The 19,881-nt window shown below is 39.3% G+C and overlaps 1 protein-coding gene across 1 annotated transcript in view; it reads left to right on the forward strand.

Annotated features, from left to right (window-relative positions):
• Positions 1–1,312: 1,312 nt before the first annotated feature.
• tbl1xr1a (TBL1X/Y related 1a) overlaps positions 1,313–19,881 on the forward strand; it is a 54,138-nt gene continuing 35,569 nt past the window's right edge. The window contains exon 1 of the mRNA XM_085348792.1: positions 1,313–1,591. The gene's annotated coding sequence lies outside the window, so the exon portion shown is untranslated. The remainder of the gene's footprint in view (positions 1,592–19,881) is intronic.

Below are 19,881 nucleotides of genomic sequence, written 5' to 3' on the forward strand. Positions count from 1 at the left end.
ACATAACACCGTTCACCTCAGTACGTCTATGTATTATCCTGAATAATACTTGATGTTGCGTTAAAAATAATGGGGTGAAATTAATAAATGTTACCAGCTGTATTTGTTATCATGTGGGCTGCTTGTTGTGTGATTTATTCAGTTTTCTTCTTACATCACAAAATCATTATATAGGAAGTAAACAACAAGCATTTTTAAATTACCTGTTAAATTAATTTACTTTGTGGTTTATGTGGGAAGTTATTTTCAACTGCAGGGTTTTAATATTGTGTGCAATCCCACAACTGGCCACTAGGATATATTAGCTAAACTCTGTGGGCCGAGCTTAAGTGTCAAAAATTCCACTTCCTGGAATGGCCACTAGAGACCAGAACTGTAGAGACTAGAAGTTTTGATCTTCCTGTAAAACATCTACAGTGGTGCAATTAAAACAAAAATATCTATTTAAATTGTGTTAGGGCTAAAAGTTTTGTTTTTTCCAAATGATACATGTGTATTTGGTGCACTTTCTTGTAGTGGTTCTGCCCAGATCTATTCACACCGTAACAAATAAATTTCCAAGCACGCAGAAGACTGAATGTCGCCTTGTGCTTATTTACATAAAATTTACATCACTCAGATCTAAGCTAACCTTCGCATGGTCATGGACGTGTACATTTTGGTATGCACCAGGGAGTTGATTGTTCATTCACAGCGCGACATTCCTGCACACTCTAGTTCTGTTCTTGTGAGCTATAAATATGTGCATGTGGAGCTGGTGATATTGGTTATATTTACGTTGCCTATCATCAACCGACTCCAATAGCCCTGCTTTTACTAATAATTAAGATAGTTAGCATGTGGTGTGCGAGCCAGCATTGGAAGGCTTAGTTCCAAACAACAAAAGTACATTTTGTTCCTAAAATGTTGCCTGAAAATTTTAATTGTTATCGCATAAAAGAATCGTATTTTTTTTTACATCGGTTTTTTTTGCATAGTTCCATAAATAACTAAAATGTGAGCTACAGTATATTTTTCATGTGCATAACAGCATGCCTACAGCTACACTCCAAAAATAGCTACGTAGTAATAACAGTCTACTACTGAGCAACATAAACGGATAATTAATTTTAACCTAATATTTCTGAGTTGTTTTTGAGGAGTTACCGCTTACCCCCAGCCTAACTACACCATCCTTCTCCATACTGCGACACCCATTTTGATGTTTATGTGACTGGAGTGTGCTTCCTGCAGAGAGAGGAGCTCAGGCCTAGCTCATTTTCGCCTGGCAGGTCAGATGCTCTGTGTTTCAGTCTGAAGCCGTTGGCTGCTACTGAACCGTTTGGCTCTTTTCTCTACTAGCGAGCAAACCTACAATCTAGACCCAACTGTACATCCAGCTCATTTTTAAGGGGATTTATCACTATATATGCCCGTGTTTCCAAAACACATCGGTCATTGGGGATTCCTAGCCCCGCTTGGCCGGGTCTGAAGGCAGTTATAACGCTTTTTTCGAGGTGTAATTAGAGCTAGAAAACAACGGTGGTGGAGGAGATTCCATATTAGGAGCACAGAGGAGAAGGCACCCCCCTTGTGTGATTTGGAGCTTTTGGTGAGTGTTTACCGTCTTTCCGCTTGATTATTGCCGTTATAAATGATAACCTCGCGTAGATCGATCACGCGTGGCTGTGAACGCGAGGTTTCGCCGGGTTATTGCGCTGTTTCGGACGTTTATTTTTATAATTTTTCTCGAGTGTGGGGGATGGGCAGCCTCAGCGCGTGAGTAGGCGCGCGCGTGTCGTGTGCATGTGTTCGAAAGCAGTTCTCGCGCGTGGTTTGTGTTTGTGAGCGCGCCCTTCCTTCCTGCAACTCCTACTAGCTTTGAATTAAAACCAGTGTAATATATTTTTTGTATTATTTAAACCCAAGTCATTAGAATATACATTTCTAAGATAATTTATATTGGATTCAACCCACAATAAATTAGATTGAATATGACATCAAACTTTTTACTTTGTCACTTAAGTTTTATTATTGTGAAGTAACTATTTTCGCCAGTTATGGTTTAATTTATTCTGTTTTCTCTTACTTAACTTGGACAATTTGTGTGTTTCAACGCACTTTGTACTTGTTAAATAACGCAGTGTGTCTATAAAACCATGAAGGGTTATGAATCAAAACTGAAACTGTTTGAGCCCAGTTAGCAGTTGTGCCAGTCTGTTGTGTTGTGCTTTACAGGCTCTTGTTTATTTTTTTGTCTGTAGCATACCTTGGATTCATAATTGTGACAAAGTTCAGGTCATAGTATTTCATCATGTTATTTACTTTGTTACCTTTGTGCCACTTTGATTGAAAGCTTATTACAGAGCTGTGGAGCTGGTTGTTCCAAAGCCATGGACGATATGGGGGAGGGTCGAATACACACAGACAGACAGACACACACACACACACACACACACACACACACACACACACACACACACACACACACACAGGAGGGCCACTTGCCAACCTTGCAAAGCTCAACTCAATGACACAATGTACCAGTCCCAGATAAGCCTTCACTATCTAGCAAGGAAAAGGCTGGCAATAGAGACTGTTTAGCCTCAGTTACATTTCACAGGCTAACTGGGTTAAGATATTTGTAGGCTTTAATATATATCGATATTTTTAAATTCATTTGTCATTATTTTTTTAATTGACCTGGTCCTTTCATGGGATTTTAGTTCTTTAAACATTGTAACGAATATTTAAAGTATGTTATGTAACACACACAGTCTTGAGTCCAGTATTCACACATAAACTCGGGCTTAAGCAGCCCTCATTTTATTAAGGGCAGCTCTTATTGGGTTTCATAGCTGATAATTATCAACTCTTTGAAGCTAAGGACCAACCACACCATAAAACATGTCATCTCAGGTCATTGCTTTTTTTTGTCTTTGTGGGTTTTAAGGTCAGGCAAGGTGTCTGTGCTTCATATTCACAGTGCGTAAGAGTTTAAAATTGCCTACAGGGCATACTCTGCTACATGTGCTGCAGACAATGCAGAGAGTTAAATAAAGTGACGCAGAAACAGATATATTCCGATAGGCTAATATGGGCTGTTAGCATCAGCTGAAACATATACTTGTGTCCTTATTCACGTGCATCTACAGCGTTTACCACCCTTAGGGCTATCCATACAGTAAGTGTGCTCCAGAAGAATAAACTTGAGGTTTGCTCTATGTGTCAGCTATTTAATGTGTCTCCTGTTTTTGTGACCAGGAGGTCACCATTTATGAATGCATGAGAGCTGATTTTTAGATGTCAGTATAATCCTAACTGAAAGTGCTGGATCGGATATCGGGAGCAACCTGCCGATCTGTTAGCTTATCTGTTCTTTTCAGTTCAGTTCTAGTGGAGAACTAACGTGGCATAGATGAAGCTAACAGCAACGGGTGAGCTGTTCTGAGGTATTTCACACTGTGGTCAAGTTAGTTTACAAGTTCAAGGCTCGTTTACAAGGCTTTTTTATTTACTTTCACTCTCGTTATATCTGTTGTTATGGGTTCATCCCCAGAAATGACAATGACACAAAGCCAGTTGTGTGACCTCACAGTTATTCAGTATTTTTTTCTTTAATCAGGAATCATTGACGACTACAAAGTCTGCTATCTAATCTCACATTGTTGGGCTGGATATGCATATGTCAGCAGTGAGCTCTCTGTCAGTTTTTATGGTGTCATAGTGCAATTTTTGACTGCTATTAAGCAACACATCCTTTGTTTGTCCTAGTGCACAGATGACTAGGGCTGCTCAATTAATCGAATTTTAATCACGATTACGATCTGGGCTTTCAACGATCATTAAAAATGACTGAGCCGATTATTAGCCCCTCCCTAATTTATCCGCGACACCTTAAAGGCCGGTCCGTGAAAATATTGTCGGGCATAAACCGGTCCGTGGCGCAAAAAAGGTTGGAGACCGCTGATTAAGAGGACCCGAGGGAAGCTCGGAAAGCTAAGCAGAAGTTATTTGGAGAGTGACTGCCGTTGGTTGAAAAGAGAGTTTAAAAAAAAAAAAACTTCAGTGGTGTTGCACACTATTTTATATTATTTTTTTAAAGTCATTGTTAACCCTTTAAAGCCGGTCAGAGCAGCACGCTCCGTTTTGCGTAACTATTGTTAAATCCCTGTAGAACCTGAACCGTGTAAGCTAGCGCAATAATTTGTTTTGCATATGAAACCGGAGGAGTTGTACTTACATCTGATGCCATCAGCTTGTCCTCGGTCACGGTTTCCTTCCACATATAGCTTTGCAAAAATTGCATAAAAAGCGCTTGCAGGAACAAAAACATAATATTCCAGAAACACGCTTTGCCGTTCCTATCAGCTGTTCGTAACACTTCCCACAGTGAAATGATGCACATGCTGTTTTCTTTGCAAATCTGCATCATAGGATTGTTTTTTGTTTTTCCTGCAGTATATAAAAATTGCTGTATCTCCAAAATAAAACTATGAAGACACTCAAAATAAATTTCCTGTTGTTGTAAACTATTTTTTGCAACTTTATTGTATTTAAAGTTTTGAGGGATAAGCCTCTTAAATTTCTCCAAGTAGAAATATATGTAAACAAAACAAAAGCGATTTTCAATTTTTTTTGTAGTTTATTGCACTTTTTTGCAATTTATGTAATTACTATGGACTTAATGCATACATATTATTAAAATATGGGCTATAACAGTTGTATTGATGTATAGCAACTTGAAATGCTCCCACAAATGGCACTACAGCATGTAAAAAAAATAATATAAGCTCTGGTGGACCTGGTTCTATAGTAGGTCTTAAAGGGTTAAATAAATATCGTCAAATAATCGTGATCTCAATTTCAGTGAAAATAATCGTGATTATCATTTTTGCCATAATCGAGCAGCCCTACAGATGACTATAATGGGGAAATTATGGTTTAGCAGTGGTAGCATGTTCGCAGTCAGGTGGCAGCTACATACTGCCCATCTACCTACAGAGACGTACCATACATAGTACTATAAATGAAAAATCAGTGTGTCACCCGACAAGACAGTGACAGCTATTTTTACAGCTATAACTATCAAATCTATAAACGTGAAGATATAGATACTAAAATTGTGCTACTGTATGTCTCTTTCAGCTCAGCGTATAAAGACAAATCACTTTGTCCTGTACAGTAGCTTGGTGTGACTTTTACTCTCTGTGGAAGTGTCACTGTTGAGTTCACAGCAATCTCAGATATGCGCTTTTATCTTGGTTTATGTGCTGTTATGATCAGAGCTACTCCTCTTTCCTCTGGTTGTATCAGTTCAGTTGTGTTTTTAAAGAACTGAACCACACAACAAGAGAAACCCACCAAAACCTAAAGCTTTGTGTTGATCGTTAAAATTGGGATCACCGCTGAACATGTTATGTGGGTTTTTTGGTTAAAAAAAGACAAAAGAAAGAAGAGCTCATACACAGCATGTGCTGGCCTCCCCTCTGCTCCTTTTTTGCACCCGTTGTAGTGTTTTGCATCGTAAGTCACACCTGAATAGACTCTGAACAGACATCCACAGAGATTAAAATAATAATCCTGCATGTAGGTAGGAGATGGAATGGGAAGGAAACTGATCTTTGAAAGGCTCATAATGTCTGAATCACCTATTTTTACTGTATTTATAGATGTTTAAAATATAGTTCTGTCTCACGTCTAGAACGCATACAAACACACAAGTGTAAATTGGAGCTTAACAGAAATGATGCTAGTTTCTGTACTGTGTCTATTTTGTGTTTCACCATGTGCGTGTCTGCTCTCTCCAAAGATGTAGAAGCACTTTTTCCTCTGTATACATAAAACATGCTTTTTTTAATGCTGCAATGATCCTCTCGAACTAAGACAGTGAGAAACATTGTCTTCAGAAACATTGCCCTCATTGTTTACCCTCATGCAAACGTGACGCATATTGTCTTCAGCACAAATCCGCATCTATAAATACTTAACCTGAAATTGGCAACTTTGCAGTGGTAAAGCAATTAAAGCAATCTTCTTTGTAGTCTGATTGTCCTTTTGCCTCCCTGTAAAGTTGCCAGTGTCCAGCCAACTGTAGGTTGCCCAAAAACAAGTGAAAGAGAAAGAGTGGGGAGTTTATTTGCCATTTCTAGCTTGAAGAGAATGAACATAGTCTATATCAGGGAGCGGGAGAGGTTCCCTGCTGTAATTAGTGAACATAAGTGTGACCATTAGTGGATGATGAGGGATCGGTGTAGAAGCTCCACATATTCACATTAATTTCACAGAGGACAAAGTTGTGAGCATGAACTTGTTTGTGTGTGTGTGTGTGCCTGCGCTCTCTCACACACAGGGATGGTATAATAGGTGGAAGTCCCGTTATGAAGCCTCAGGGTGAGCTGTGTGTGTGGAAGCCAAAAGTGAGGAGCGGCTGGTGGATCAGACTGTGAAACTGCACTCTTTGGCTACCAACTTGCAGTTGAGAAGTTGTTAGATAATGAGTATGTCCAGGATAATCTTCATTTCTGAGTAACTGTAATTTACACAATGAACTTAATGTTTTATTCAGTAGGACTCAGACGTAGCGCTTGAGGCCATAAAGTCATCAGGATAGTGTTTACTGAGCTGAGGGATTTGAGGGATCGAACTTCTGTATAACTTAGTCTTTTTGCAACCACAAGGGTCGCTAGAAGGATTGCAGTTAATCAGTAGAATGTAAGTTTAAAGCAGTTCAGCATCTTTTATGTCCATGGTGTGGATGCGCCCACATATGCCCGTGATGTAAGAGGTGGGTGACATTCACATCAACATGAAGCTTTACATTGGAAGATTAGGTTTAATATTTTAATGATAATATTAATGTACTGCATTAAAGGGGGGAATGAGCTACAATTGGCTTGCTTGGTATTATCCAGCAGCTCAACACTATTGGCTTTTTCCCTACAAAAATGTCATATTCAAAACCATCAGGGAGGTTTTGGCATTTAACTACAGGAAAACCACCAGAACTGTCATTTATAAAATACCTTTAAGCAGTGTATAATTTATTGTGGGGTTTAAATTACATTTTTGTGAAATGGTCATAGAATAACAGGAAAATGCCTAAATGTGTGTCAGCTACAGTAACAAAGACTCTTTGTCTTAACTATATGTGGACCAAGGAGTGTTTAAACCAGGAAAAACATTGCCTGTTGGTAACTGTGAAACTTGAAACGGCAACATGATGGAGGTTGTGTCGTGTTTTTCTACTTTCACATTTCCTTTCACGCTACCACTATTTATCGATGAGGTAATATAGCTTCTAAAACACGCACTAGAAGAAGCTAGAATGATCTTTAAAACATTATCTTAACTGATAACATGCTTAACTTTGGATTCATCAGTACTTGAGTTTTTTGATAGATTAGCTATGGCATGATAGAAAGCTTTGGGGGCAGGGATAGCTCAGTAGGTAGAGTGGTCGCCCCATGATCGGAAGGTTGGGGGTTCGAATCCACTGAACAGCTACCCTGAGGTACCCCTGTGCAAGGTACCGTCCCTACACACTGCTCCCTGGGCGCCTGCTTAGTGGCTGCCCACTGCTTCACTGCATTTGAATGGGTCAAATGCAGAGAAAAACAAGTAATTTTGCCACGGGGAGCAAATAAGTATACATTATTATTATTATTATTGTTTGAGTGGCTGTAATCAACTTCCTGTAAATTTTACAATTTCCTGAGCTGAAGCACAACATTTCAGTAAACAGGCAGAGATGTGTCGAAATCCCGTTGGACTGTGACAGCTAATTGCCTTGGTAACTGTTTCTAAACTGCCAAGGTTGTTGAACATTCACATACTGGTTCATTTCTCTGATTGTCTTGTGAGCACGACGTTTATGACTGACCCTATTGTGTCTAACACCAGAGTATAAAATAGGACAACAAAGGAAAGCTTCAAGTTCAAGTCGTGATCTTTGAAATATTGTGTGGATGTTTTTAATATGGACTGAATTTGCCTGTTTGTCATTGATATAGTAGAGCACATGCTGAGCATAGGACAGAAGAATAAGGTTTTGCTACAGAGCAGGCAGCTGAGTCATGTTATCTACACAGGACACATTTATTGCTTGGCCTTAATAAATCACAGAGGAAGCGTGGTGGTGGAGTAGTACAGTTATGTAACCAGTGCCCGTCATCAGTGTTGTGAATTGAAAAGGGAAAGACAAAATGGACTAAAGTGCAGTGAGTGAAAATGTCTTCCTTGGTTAGATAACACATGGCCTGACACGAGATGGAGAGACGCACAAATATGGAACTACCCTGGATCGTGTACATACCTGCCATAACTAAACAATAAGTAGGTCTTATTTCCTCAATGAGTACAGGGTTTGTGTGTATAATTTCTGGGATGTCGGAAACGTAATTTTAATTGACTTGATTGAATTGACCTGGAAATTTACCACAGATAGTTGTTGTATAACATAAGGGGCTTTACGTAAATTAGATCAGTACGTCACTAAAACTGTGAGTTAAACACAGATAAATACAAGATTTGGGTGGTCTATAAATAATGTTGGACAGTAACAATTAGTTTATGCTTTTAACATGATGCATCACGGCCATAAAAGTTCATTATTTACTTCTTTGACTGTTGGGTTCAAAAGGACTTGAGCTGTTAATGGTGTGACATTAACCTCAGCTCAGTCATCCACTGAGTGCTGCTGTCAGCAACATCCTGTGGCATTGCCGGTCATATATGTTTGTCATTCTTGAATGGCGTCAGAAAAAAGAAGATTCAGTGAAAGTGTGAAAGTTACCATGGTGATAATAGCGGGTTAAAATGATAGCGATCTTTGTGGCATTAAAACCTCTGGCTTTAGGGTCAACATATGTCAGATTTTCCCCCATTTCCAGTTCACGTGCTCGTATAGACAGCTCACTGTAGAGGGAAACGAGGAGTATCACCATGGCTACAGTCCAAGATGGCAAACCTGGATGAGAGACTCTCTGGAGAGGCAGCTGAACATGTTGCTCAGATATTTGTCACAATTGTGTAAAGTCGTAACATTGTTCTTTTGTTCTATTAACACTTAAAAACGTTGTTGTGGATGTGGAAATAAAGATTTACAGTAACACTGTGCTATTTACATACTTGAGGTAATTTAGTACCTTTGTGCTTGTGGCACAAAAAACAAATGAATAACACAAAACTTCCTGCTTGTTAGAGCTGACAGGGTAACAAAGGAAATGGGCCTTTGTGTAATGTAATTTGATTCTAAGTGGAGTTTTTCTCCTTTGGCAGGCTTGTGTTTTGTATGGTATTTGATCTGATCACAGAAATTATCCTCCAATACAGTGGTTAGCTATATTTACCAAATAGTTCAAACCTGTTATTTAATTGGTTTAAATTGTAAGTTTGAAGGTCCAGGAGTTAGGTGTGCTTATTATCTTTGAGGACTGTATTCAAAACGCTCTCTCTCTCACACACACACAGTCATGCTACATGCGCATCCACGCAGATCTGCACCACACACACACACACACACACACACACACACACACACACACACACACACACACACACAGTTGACAGCAGTCACATGGTGTGTGTGGCAACCTCAGGGGTCAAGTTCAACATTGTGAAGAATGTTTGGTGCTCAGCGGCCCCTCCCCCTCTTTACTCAAAAGGCTTTGAAGTTTACAGGCCTGCAGCTCCCTTTCCCCTCTGCTGCAGTGACCCAGGGTGATTATGTATGGCCTGCAGCTTCCGTCCAAACTCTGGGGAAAGTCCCAATCCACAATTTCATTTACCTCATGAGTAGGACTGCTGGATCTTGTGATATATTCCAGTAGAGTATGATATGACTAATAATACCCTGTTAGTAATGAACTATTCCACTGTGCTGTTTATGACGAAAGATTGGGATTTTATAATTTTATGTTTTGTTAGTTTGGAATGTACTGCATGCTCTAACAAAAACTAGAGATCAGTAATAACATGGTGGCTGCTTGACATCGAAAAAGAAAGTAACTTTTAGTTTGTATTTAGGCAAACAAGAAAGAGTTTTTATACCTCTTAATGAGACCTTGATTTTCTTCTAATAGTACCTTCTCCATATGAGATTGTCCTAGCTGAACTTAGGCCTAAGCACAATCTGACTTCATGTTGCAACAATACTGATAAAAATTGCTTACTGTGTTTTAAAAAACTGCATGAAAGTCTTATGCCTTAGTGCATGTTACAGACCACAATTTAGCGCCACCTTTGTTTTGAGAACAAGAGCAAGACGACATCTACAACCAGGGCTTCTGTGTAACACAACAAAAAGAAAAGGAGGCACTGCCGCCAGTGGTGCTTTAGATATAAATAATTTATTGTACTGGAATCTCTGAGTCCACTGAAGTGGCAAAATAAAACAACAAAAGATGCCCACTATCATTAAACGGAGACCTATCGTTGAATTCATTCCTAGTTTTGATGTGCGGAAAAATTGTGCTTTGATTGATTTTTCCATATGTGCCAGTATCATTTCAAAATTGTATTTAATATCAGATTCAGTTATTTTATTTACAGCTACTTAAATTTTCTTTCTGTTAAAACAGCATTGAAGAATCAGTACACATGCCAGCTGCAGTTTCTTGTAAATTGTGCAAACAGATGTCTGTGGCCTTAAGTTCTTGATGCATGGCAAACACAGCCAGCTGGCGGGACAAACACATGGTTTATACTTTTAAGTGAAGGGTATGCAGAGGCTTTCAGGTCTTTTTTTGCTAGACTGATAAGGAATGTGAGCTCAGGGCTGACTATAATTTGGGGAAAAGTATAGAAAGGGTTCCGATCGCAGCTGTGATAAAGTCCTATCTAGGAAATGCAGGAAAGTTATTAGCAGAGCTTTGGTATGTTCACTGTTTCAGTTGAACTTTCACAAAGATTGGTCTATTCCTTGCCATTACAAGTACAACCAGGAAGAGTGCAACACTGAAGTAAGGATAATTTTGGTCTGTTGCAACCTTTAGTTTAGCTGCTGTGGGTCATGCAGACTTTGGATTTGATAGCGAAACTGTTTTGGGAAACAATGAGTTGCTTGAAACTGTGTAGCTTTATATTAATCATTTTAATTACCTAAAGTCTGAAAGTAAACACAAAAATGATCTGGCTGGAGCAGACATGCGCTCGAGTGTTGTTGACTGAAAGTCTAGTAGTTTTTTTTTTTAGATTCTTAGCTGAATCTAAAAGCTCATCTCCAGGAGATATGGTGGAGCATGGCAACAAGAGACATGATGGGCAACATAATGGTAGCTTCATCCATCTTAAATGTTGTAAATCGACTGGTATTCATAAATCAATTTGCTACTCTTACTGAACACTCAAAGCTGTTCTACACGACATGCTGCATTCACCCTATTGAGTCTATTGAGGAGGTGGTCTATCTTTTCTTTTATCTCTTTTTTCCAGCTTAATTTAGAAAGCCTGCCTTCAGAAATTACTGAGTTTATACAGCTAGTGTTAATCTCACGGATTAATCTTCTGCTATAGAGCTGTAGTTGAAAAATGTGGCATTTTTAAAAATTTGGATCTCATCTCTATGAGTTAGCGTGACCCATGTTAGCCATTGCAACTGGTTAAAATATAAAAAAAAAAACATGATATGAATGTAATATTGCTAGGATATAAATATCCTACCATTAGTGGCATTAGTTGCTAATTTTACTTGGCGCTTACCAGCTCATTCATCAGCTGACTCATCCAGTGCAATCATATTCATGAAGACATACAGCATGGTCTCTACAACCTGACCCCTCTGACACTGATAGACTCATTCACCTTCCTACCCTAATGTGCTATATTTCAGATACTCATTTATCTTGAATGTTCATTTAGGTTTAATAAATGAGGCTGAGGCCTCCCAGCAGAGATGGCTTTTCTACTTGGCTTCTTGGAGAGCTCTGTCAAACAGCAGGTGCTTTTCTGACAGATCTAACATTAAGACAGTATTTTTGCAAAGGACCAACTCCATGACATGAGCCTCTGATTGAACCACATGGATCCGAAGAGATGTTAAACTGTGAATGGAATGCTCACTTTGCTAATTGGCTCACAGGAACGCCCCAGCACAGCTGCTGTCACAGTGTCAGCAGAAAGAAAAGACAAAGGGCCACTGGGGCATTCCACGCCTTCCAGGTCCCGGGTTAACCCGCCAACACAGGAACGCCACGCCGCAGCTGCACTGTGGGTGCAGATTTTATCATGTTGCAGGAACTGCTTGACTGACTGTTCGGCCTGTTACACTACTTTTTTTTTTTTGGCAAGCGTGTTTGATGTTATCACTGGTGTCGTAGTGAATGCTTAGCATTGCTGGAATCTGAGAAATGAGGTTGGCCTTAATAAAACTGGAGCAAACCGATAGTACAGAAAATTTACAGGTCAGTTTTATACACTGCAGTTTTAATGCTTTTTCACTGCAGCAAAGAGCAAGTTAGTGGATTGCTTCTCAAGTTTTTTTTTAATTATTATTTTTTGTGTGGCTTTCGAACATTAAACACGTTACACCTGCATTAATGGCTATTAATGAATGCCAGATTAAAGCACGATCTGCTTTAAAGGCTCAGTCAAGTAATAAGAGAAATGGAAGTAGTAATGCTCTTTTTTTGTTCATGAGCCAATCATCAACAACTATAAGTCATTGATTTATTACCGTAAAGTGTTTCTATTTGTGTTCATGTGCTTGGGTGTGGCTTGGATTAATATTTTATCTGGTTTGTGTTTGTTTCATCAGTCAAATGCTTCTGGCTCTTATCTGTAAATGGACGTTTTTTTACATTGCTTTGCTTTACTATCTGTAAATGCCATTAGCCTCTCAGGGACTGCAGGAATTTGGCCCATATGGCTAAATTGGGCATATTTATATAATGGAACTTTGTTCTCATGTGTATTAATGTGGATTTTCCCTTTTTGAATCAAATAGCATGAACCCAAGCTCCAGGAACTGGGTTATGATCCAAAGGATGGCTTTAGAGAAATATTACCTCCTTTATTAATGCTGCCTAAATACTTATGATCTGGTTAGCTGCAAAAGCCACGCTTCTCAACACACCAAGGTGAAAAAGTAGCATTAGTGAAACGCGTTCACATGTAAAGATGCCTGATGGATTTATTTGGTGATGAAGCAAGTCTGGCAGAAGTTTTAAAGACTGCACAATAAAAACTTCCCTTTGCTCTGAAACAGAAAATACTGGGCATGTTCAAATCAGGGATTCTGCTTGTGCAGTGCCAGAGTGTCCAATAATACGTAACGATATGAACGGCGACTTACTCTTTCATATCTTCTTATGTGTGCCCTTCTTCGTGCTGAGTGTGTTTTCTTATCTGATGTGTCTTCTGCATAAGCGAAAAACTGCAGACTGCATCATACTTTTGCATCTCCTGTGGTCGACATAGCATGATGATGATTTAATGTAGAATCTTGAAGAAAACAGAACAAAAACAAGGTTTTATTAGCCATGGCTCCATTTGAATTTTTACTTTATTTTTGTTTGTTTGTTTACACTTGTCTTTTTCTAAAAGAGTCGGAGACAGTTTTGATTCGAAGCCAATATATTAAAATATATATTTTTCATTAGGGTGATCATTTTAATCACCAAAAACTACAGCTTAAGCTAGCTTTGGGTTCGGCCTTTAGTGGACATGATGTTAATTTCGGACCAAACAGATATTGTGAAGCAAAGAAGACACAGGGCATATTGAGTAAATCTCATATGTAAGCACATCTCGTCCAGCTGAAGTGATACACTGTGTGGAAGCCTCAGCCACATCTGTTTGGTCCTGGTCTGTCATTAGAGGATCCAAACAGGTATGCTGCCTCAGGCAGAGCAGCTGTAGCAGTGATCATCTTTGAGTATCTTCTCGGGTTAAAACCAGAAAGATGCTCTGAAACATCTCTACAGTGTTTCGTTTTTGCTGCTCACCTGTTGTGGGATTCAGGTATGGAGTAAAATAGAAAATACTGTGACCAAACAGCAGCCCGCTAAGTTGGCCTCCCTGAAATTATTTGTGAGACTAGGAGAAATCCTAAATTGTAAATTCCAACTTTGCTCTTTAACCTTCCATCCATTTTCTTTTCTTCAGATCACTCACTCTGCTCTCTCCTAATTATTTATTGTTATTTTATAGAAGAATTCACTGTATTTTTGTCTGGAGCTGACCAGCACAAATTTAATAACCTTAAATTTGTGCTGCTAACGTCTGAGGTCAAACACTAAACTTATTACGAGTATCCAGATCACGAGGATGTCATTTTACACACACCAGCTTTACTGAAATATGAATTTCCATAATTCCCAAGAGGCCCAAAATGACCCACAGCGTGTCCCAGACTCTTAACAAGCTCCCTGTGATTCTGGTTTGCTCTGTCCAGGGTTTGGCCCTCCTCTGTACTTGAGGAGAGAAGGAGAAAGCTGAGGTGTGTTTAAGCCCAGCTAAATGTCATGGGATCCTGTGCTGTGATATATTGCATTGCATTATTATCAGGGATTGTCTGGGCTTAGCATTGTTTTAGTAGTTGATGTTTTTATCTGTGATTCTGGCATAAATCTGAAGGATCTGCAGTTGGTTGAGCTCGTCTCATATGGCCTTGGATCAGACAAAAGAAAACCGATCTCATCACGGATTAGTGGTATTAACAAGGACTTGGGCATATGACCCCTGTTTATGATGCAGCACTGTTGTTGAGTGAAAGGCCTGCGGCCCATTTTTGGGTTATGTTTTTTTTTTTTGCTGTACATGACGTGGATTTCAGAGCATGGTATTGGAGAGAAGGGATATTAAAAGGTTAATAAATGACCTTTGAACTAGGGATGCAACAAAATCAGCAAAAAGAAACAGAAAAGACAGTGGTGGTGGATTTTTTTTTACAGACTGATACTTACATTTTGATCTTAAAATCAGATATTTGGCCAGTCTCTTTTTTTTCTTTTAAATACATGAAAATCCCACCGCCTGTCTCTGCTCCGATCAGGTGGTTGTTGTGTTTGTTGCATTCCAAATGTGTGTTGCTAACGTTGGACAGAGTTCTCTTTTGGACAAACCGTGCTGTGTTAACAGTTGTAAGGTAGTTGAGGGTTTTTTATTTTTTTTAAATTTCCATTTCTTGGCTGTTATGAATGCCGATGCCGATATTTCAGCAAATCACTAATAAATTGATGCAGGTCTAAGAGGTGTGCAGTTAGCAGTTAGGTGTATTTTTTTATGGTGTTAATTAGGGCTGCCACGATCAGTCGACTATTAAAATCGTCGACGCATAGTTTGAAGCTTTCTAAGATCCCAAAAGACGCAGCAATAAGTAGTAGGATTTAAGAGTGTAATAACGGACTGAAACAGAAGATGGCAGCACTGCATGTACAAGGATGCCAGCTGCCATTAAACCCCGAAGAAGAAGAAGGAGCTGTGTCCCAGAATTCATAGCGCAGCCCAGCTCAGTTTCCAACAATGGCGGCAGCTAGTTAGTTTTAATATTACTCTTATTATTCTTTCTGGGTCACAAAATAAACGTTTAACATATTTTCAGGCAAGAATGTAGCTGTGTAAACCTCAAATATCTGCTCAGTTTATCAAGACACCACATATTTTCAAAAGCACTCCGACGTTTTCGGAGATGTCTGTTACCCACTAGCTCGTTAGCGAGCCGGGGGCTAGGTCACTAGAGCCCGTGAGAACACCGGACTCCTGGCAAATTTTCAAACCCACCATATTGTTTGGCTTTTTTTAAGTATTTTATTTGTTCCTGAGTAAATCAGTTTGGCTGAGATTAAAGTTATAGTTTTTACACAGCTGAATAAACGTCAAGCAGACAGCTGATTATCAGAAGTGTGAGATGCTCGAGAATATACTCCGGTGTCCTGTTATATTTTAGATAGCAAGGAGCAGACGGCTGAGTTTATTAAACTTCACCGAAACAATCTGCAGATTTCATTAAAATTTAATAAACTATCATCTTGTCTTTATTTTTAGTTAGCACATACCATAAACACTTCAAGCTGTAAGCTAATGATAGTTATATAAGAGCAGATGCATGCTGGTGCAATAAGCTGTACATTTTACATCCATGATGCATGATCTGATTGGTCGACTAATCGCAAAAATAATTGGTGACTAGTCGACTATCAAAATAATCGTTTGTGGCAGCCCTAGTGTTAATTATATTTCTGTAGTAACCTGTGACCTTCATATTCACATATCCAGTGTGTGGCCTTAGACTGTACTAAGTCAGTATGACTTTAGTTTAAATTATCTTTGGGCCGAGGGTCCCCTGCAAGGAAACAGGGACGCTTTATGACAAAAAGCTGTGCAAAAAAAGACAGTATTTTTAAAAAAAATGTATTATTGTGTTCTCATAAACATTGGAAATTAAAATGCCATCAATTGGCCACCCTGAACCAGACCCAGCAGAGCTGGTTCATGTGGCTGCAGAGCATCAGAAGGACTACTCTCCCACACAGTGGAGTTACTGTCCAGCAGCAGGACAGGTCATTATTGTTCTGTTGTAATTTTTGTAAAGAAAGCATACTTGCGTTCCCTTTCACACATCCGGCCCTTCTGCTAACACCACAAATGCAATCCAATTCTGTGAGTAACTGAATCCCACATAAGCTTTTTAGGCTTCTGTGAGTGACCAGGAGAATCCTTCCACAGCTTTCCTGTCAGCTTCACGCACACATAAACAACGTTAGGTGAATTATTGATCCTGTTTGGTGGATTCCTCCAATTTTATTGAAATGAATGGACCAGGTTAATATAAAAGAAGAAATATCCTGGCATTCTCTGTTTGTAATGATTGTATATGAGAAAAAATTGTTTGTTTGTTTTTGTTTTTGTTTTGTTTTTAAGTCAGCACAAGCGCACTGCAATCCCACAGTGGTATCCATTCCAAAATTGCCTCACAGCCCAGTATTGCATTAGCATTACCACTATAGCTACATCTAGATACAAGGCTGGCAGTTCAGCCTGTGATTGATCAGTGGAAGTGCACTGTCCTGTGGCAAATCAAAATGAAACTGCCAATAAAGACACAAGCTTCATGCTGTGTCATACTGCCCTGCAAAAATAACAGTAGCCACGGTAGTGACAGTAATATGAATCGCTGGCAGTGTTGTAAGCTTCCATACGGTATATAGTAGAACTGGCATACTGGGACTGGAACATCGGCGCTCTTTTCTTTCACAGCAACAAAGCTGTCAGCAACAAAAGCACACAACAGCACACACCGTGCTGTGTTTAATAGAAAGGCCGCTGTGGCTTTTTTTTTTAGCACCTCCATCACAATTGTTGGAGCTCACTCTTGAGGGTTTATACTTAACATTTCTGGACCAGATGGAATATGTGTGCATAATGTCAGAGGACTTGGAAAAACATGGCTTAGCTTGTAAATGAAGTCACACAATTTATATTTCAGATTCCTCAGCCTGATTTCTAGGCTCAGCATTTGGTATTATCATAGCATTTCTTTCTCGACGGCATTGGTAAAGGCTCTTAGGTGGAAACTGAAATTTTGATAACGTTTGGATTGCGGAACTGTGGCGTGTAATACAAAGCAAGTTCATACCAATTATGCTAATGTTATATTTTCCGTATCTGACTGAACTTCCTCTAAATCTTAATTTCTACTGTAGTGGATCTAGTAGAGCCTGTGGTGTAGTCTAAAAAGTGGGAGCATTCATACTTGTGCGTAGCGTCCCTGCATTGCGCTGCCATAAAACACTATTTGCCAGCGGAGTTTCTTTCTTTGAGTTGTTCAACTCTTTTCCAGTAGATTTAGCCAGAAATGCATAGTAGGAAGGAGTGGCCCACACAGTCGTTATAGCACTGAACATATCACTGTTAAACACATCACTGATAAGCCATTAGTGTTGCGTGGTATGCTGATACTAGAAAAGTGTTGCAACCCTTGCGCTCAAAAGTTGTACTATTGTCAGTTTTATTTGTACCACTACTTTAACAAAGAGTTTATTAATAGGTAATTAATGGACTTGACGCTTGATAATTACTGCTGTGAGTGAGAGGGATGTCAAGGCATGTGAAAGTCACAGGAGTAAAGGGATATAGAACACATGGAGGAAGAATAAAATCCAGAAAACCAGTCCTTAGTCTGGGCAGGGGTTATATACAGAAAGGTAGTCAGAGAATACAGAAAAAATGTCTAAATGTCCTGCACAAGAAACCCAAAGACTAGAAAACAAGTTACACAATGAAATGCCCTGAAGGCTTGACTAGCAGTAACAAGACAATCTGTCAAGTGGAAGGTGAAAAACGGGAGGTGGGAAGAGTCTTTGGACAGTTGGACATGTATAAACAGGTCAACCAGGGTAGACAGCAAAAAATCCCACAATGGTGCCCAAGTTCAGAAGCAAAAAAAAAAGAAAAAAAAAAAGAGGAAAATTTGAATCTCAAAACTGAAAGAAAAAACAATCTAAAACCCACACAATAATTCAATATACCCAAAGCCAAATCTTTGGGCGCAGGCCTAGAGAATCTGTCTGGAGAAGAGCAAGGAAATGGTGGTAATCTCTGCACTACCCTAGTGCCATCCCGGGCCAAAACCAGAGTATTTCCAGTGGTGAGAGTGTATCTGAGGCAGACTATTTCCTGTTGCGTGTTACATGTATGAAAGGGCAGCTTTGGATGATGTCCCAACCTGATTTTTCTAAAACTGTCCAGCTTTGATGTGTGAAAATGGCTTATGTAACAGGAGTGCGGTTGATTTTGTAACAATATTCTTTTAATCAACAATAATAATGATGTAATTTTAAATAATCCTGTTATTAAATGGCATAAACCAGGGACATTGTATTACTGTGTATCATGTAAAAGCTTTTAATGAAACTGTGAGCTTGACCTAATACAGAGTAATCTCATTATTACTGTTTGGGTTAGGGTTCATCGTCACAGAGACACCCACATGGATGAAAACACAGATGACTCAATACAGGTTAAGGTCTGGACTTTATAGTTTTGCATCTAATTTAAAATTCTGGTTAATGAGACCAGTCTTTCAAAAGCAGTATACAATCTATGTAGGCAGTTAAACTTAAAACTGACATTTTAAAGTGAATTAAAAAAGAAGAATTTTAAGTGCTGTGTTGTCTAACCCATTATTCCTTTTCTTTTCCTGATATTTCAGGTATTCTGTGGTGTTCCTATAGATTCTGTACTAACATATTTATGTTGAAATTGTATTAAACGGATAATTTTGGTGTTGTGACATTCTAGTCAAACCCAGCTACTCCCACTCAATTTCTTTGTTCTTAGGTTATTGCTGTTTTTGCTCTGCGGCTCTACTACAACCTCACCATCACTTTATAGAGCTAGCAGAGTCAGATGAATCAATGGAAACAATGACTAAAAGGAGAAAGGCACAGAGGGAATTAAGGTCAAAGAAAACAGGGGAGGAAGCAGCAAGCTGGGAGGAGGAGCTTGAAAAGACAAATCTTAATGTTCAGTGATTTGCAGCACACAGAATTATGCAATCCAGTAACAGTCAAGCATCACCTCAGTCTGCAGCTTTCATAATTACCACAGGGCCGAATCCCAGTTTCTAAAAATTGAACATTAAATACTTTACATTGGAAATGTGGGCAGCGAGCAGGCTCCCCTGGTGTGCTGTTGTCTCCATCTGCACTCAGACTAAAGAGGTGAGCCATTGTTCAGATGTCTGAATGAGTGTCAGTCACATGGTAAAGCCATTCAGTTGCCATGTGCTGCTGGCTGACACAGTGAGCTTTTTTTTTTCATGTTCAGTTCATTGCATTAGCGAGGTATCATTTTACATTTTGATGGTTTTTACCAATGTGGGTGCAGACGGTGAAAATATTTCCTCTCACACCGGCAGACGGGTGCTGGCTGTTTCTGGGAAGTGATGCATGCAACGAAATC

Source organism: Diplotaxodon limnothrissa, linkage group LG23, assembly GCF_057381915.1.
Source record: "Diplotaxodon limnothrissa isolate DT_005_m linkage group LG23, D_limnothrissa_male_GT1.1, whole genome shotgun sequence".
NCBI classification, from domain to species: domain Eukaryota; kingdom Metazoa; phylum Chordata; class Actinopteri; order Cichliformes; family Cichlidae; genus Diplotaxodon; species Diplotaxodon limnothrissa.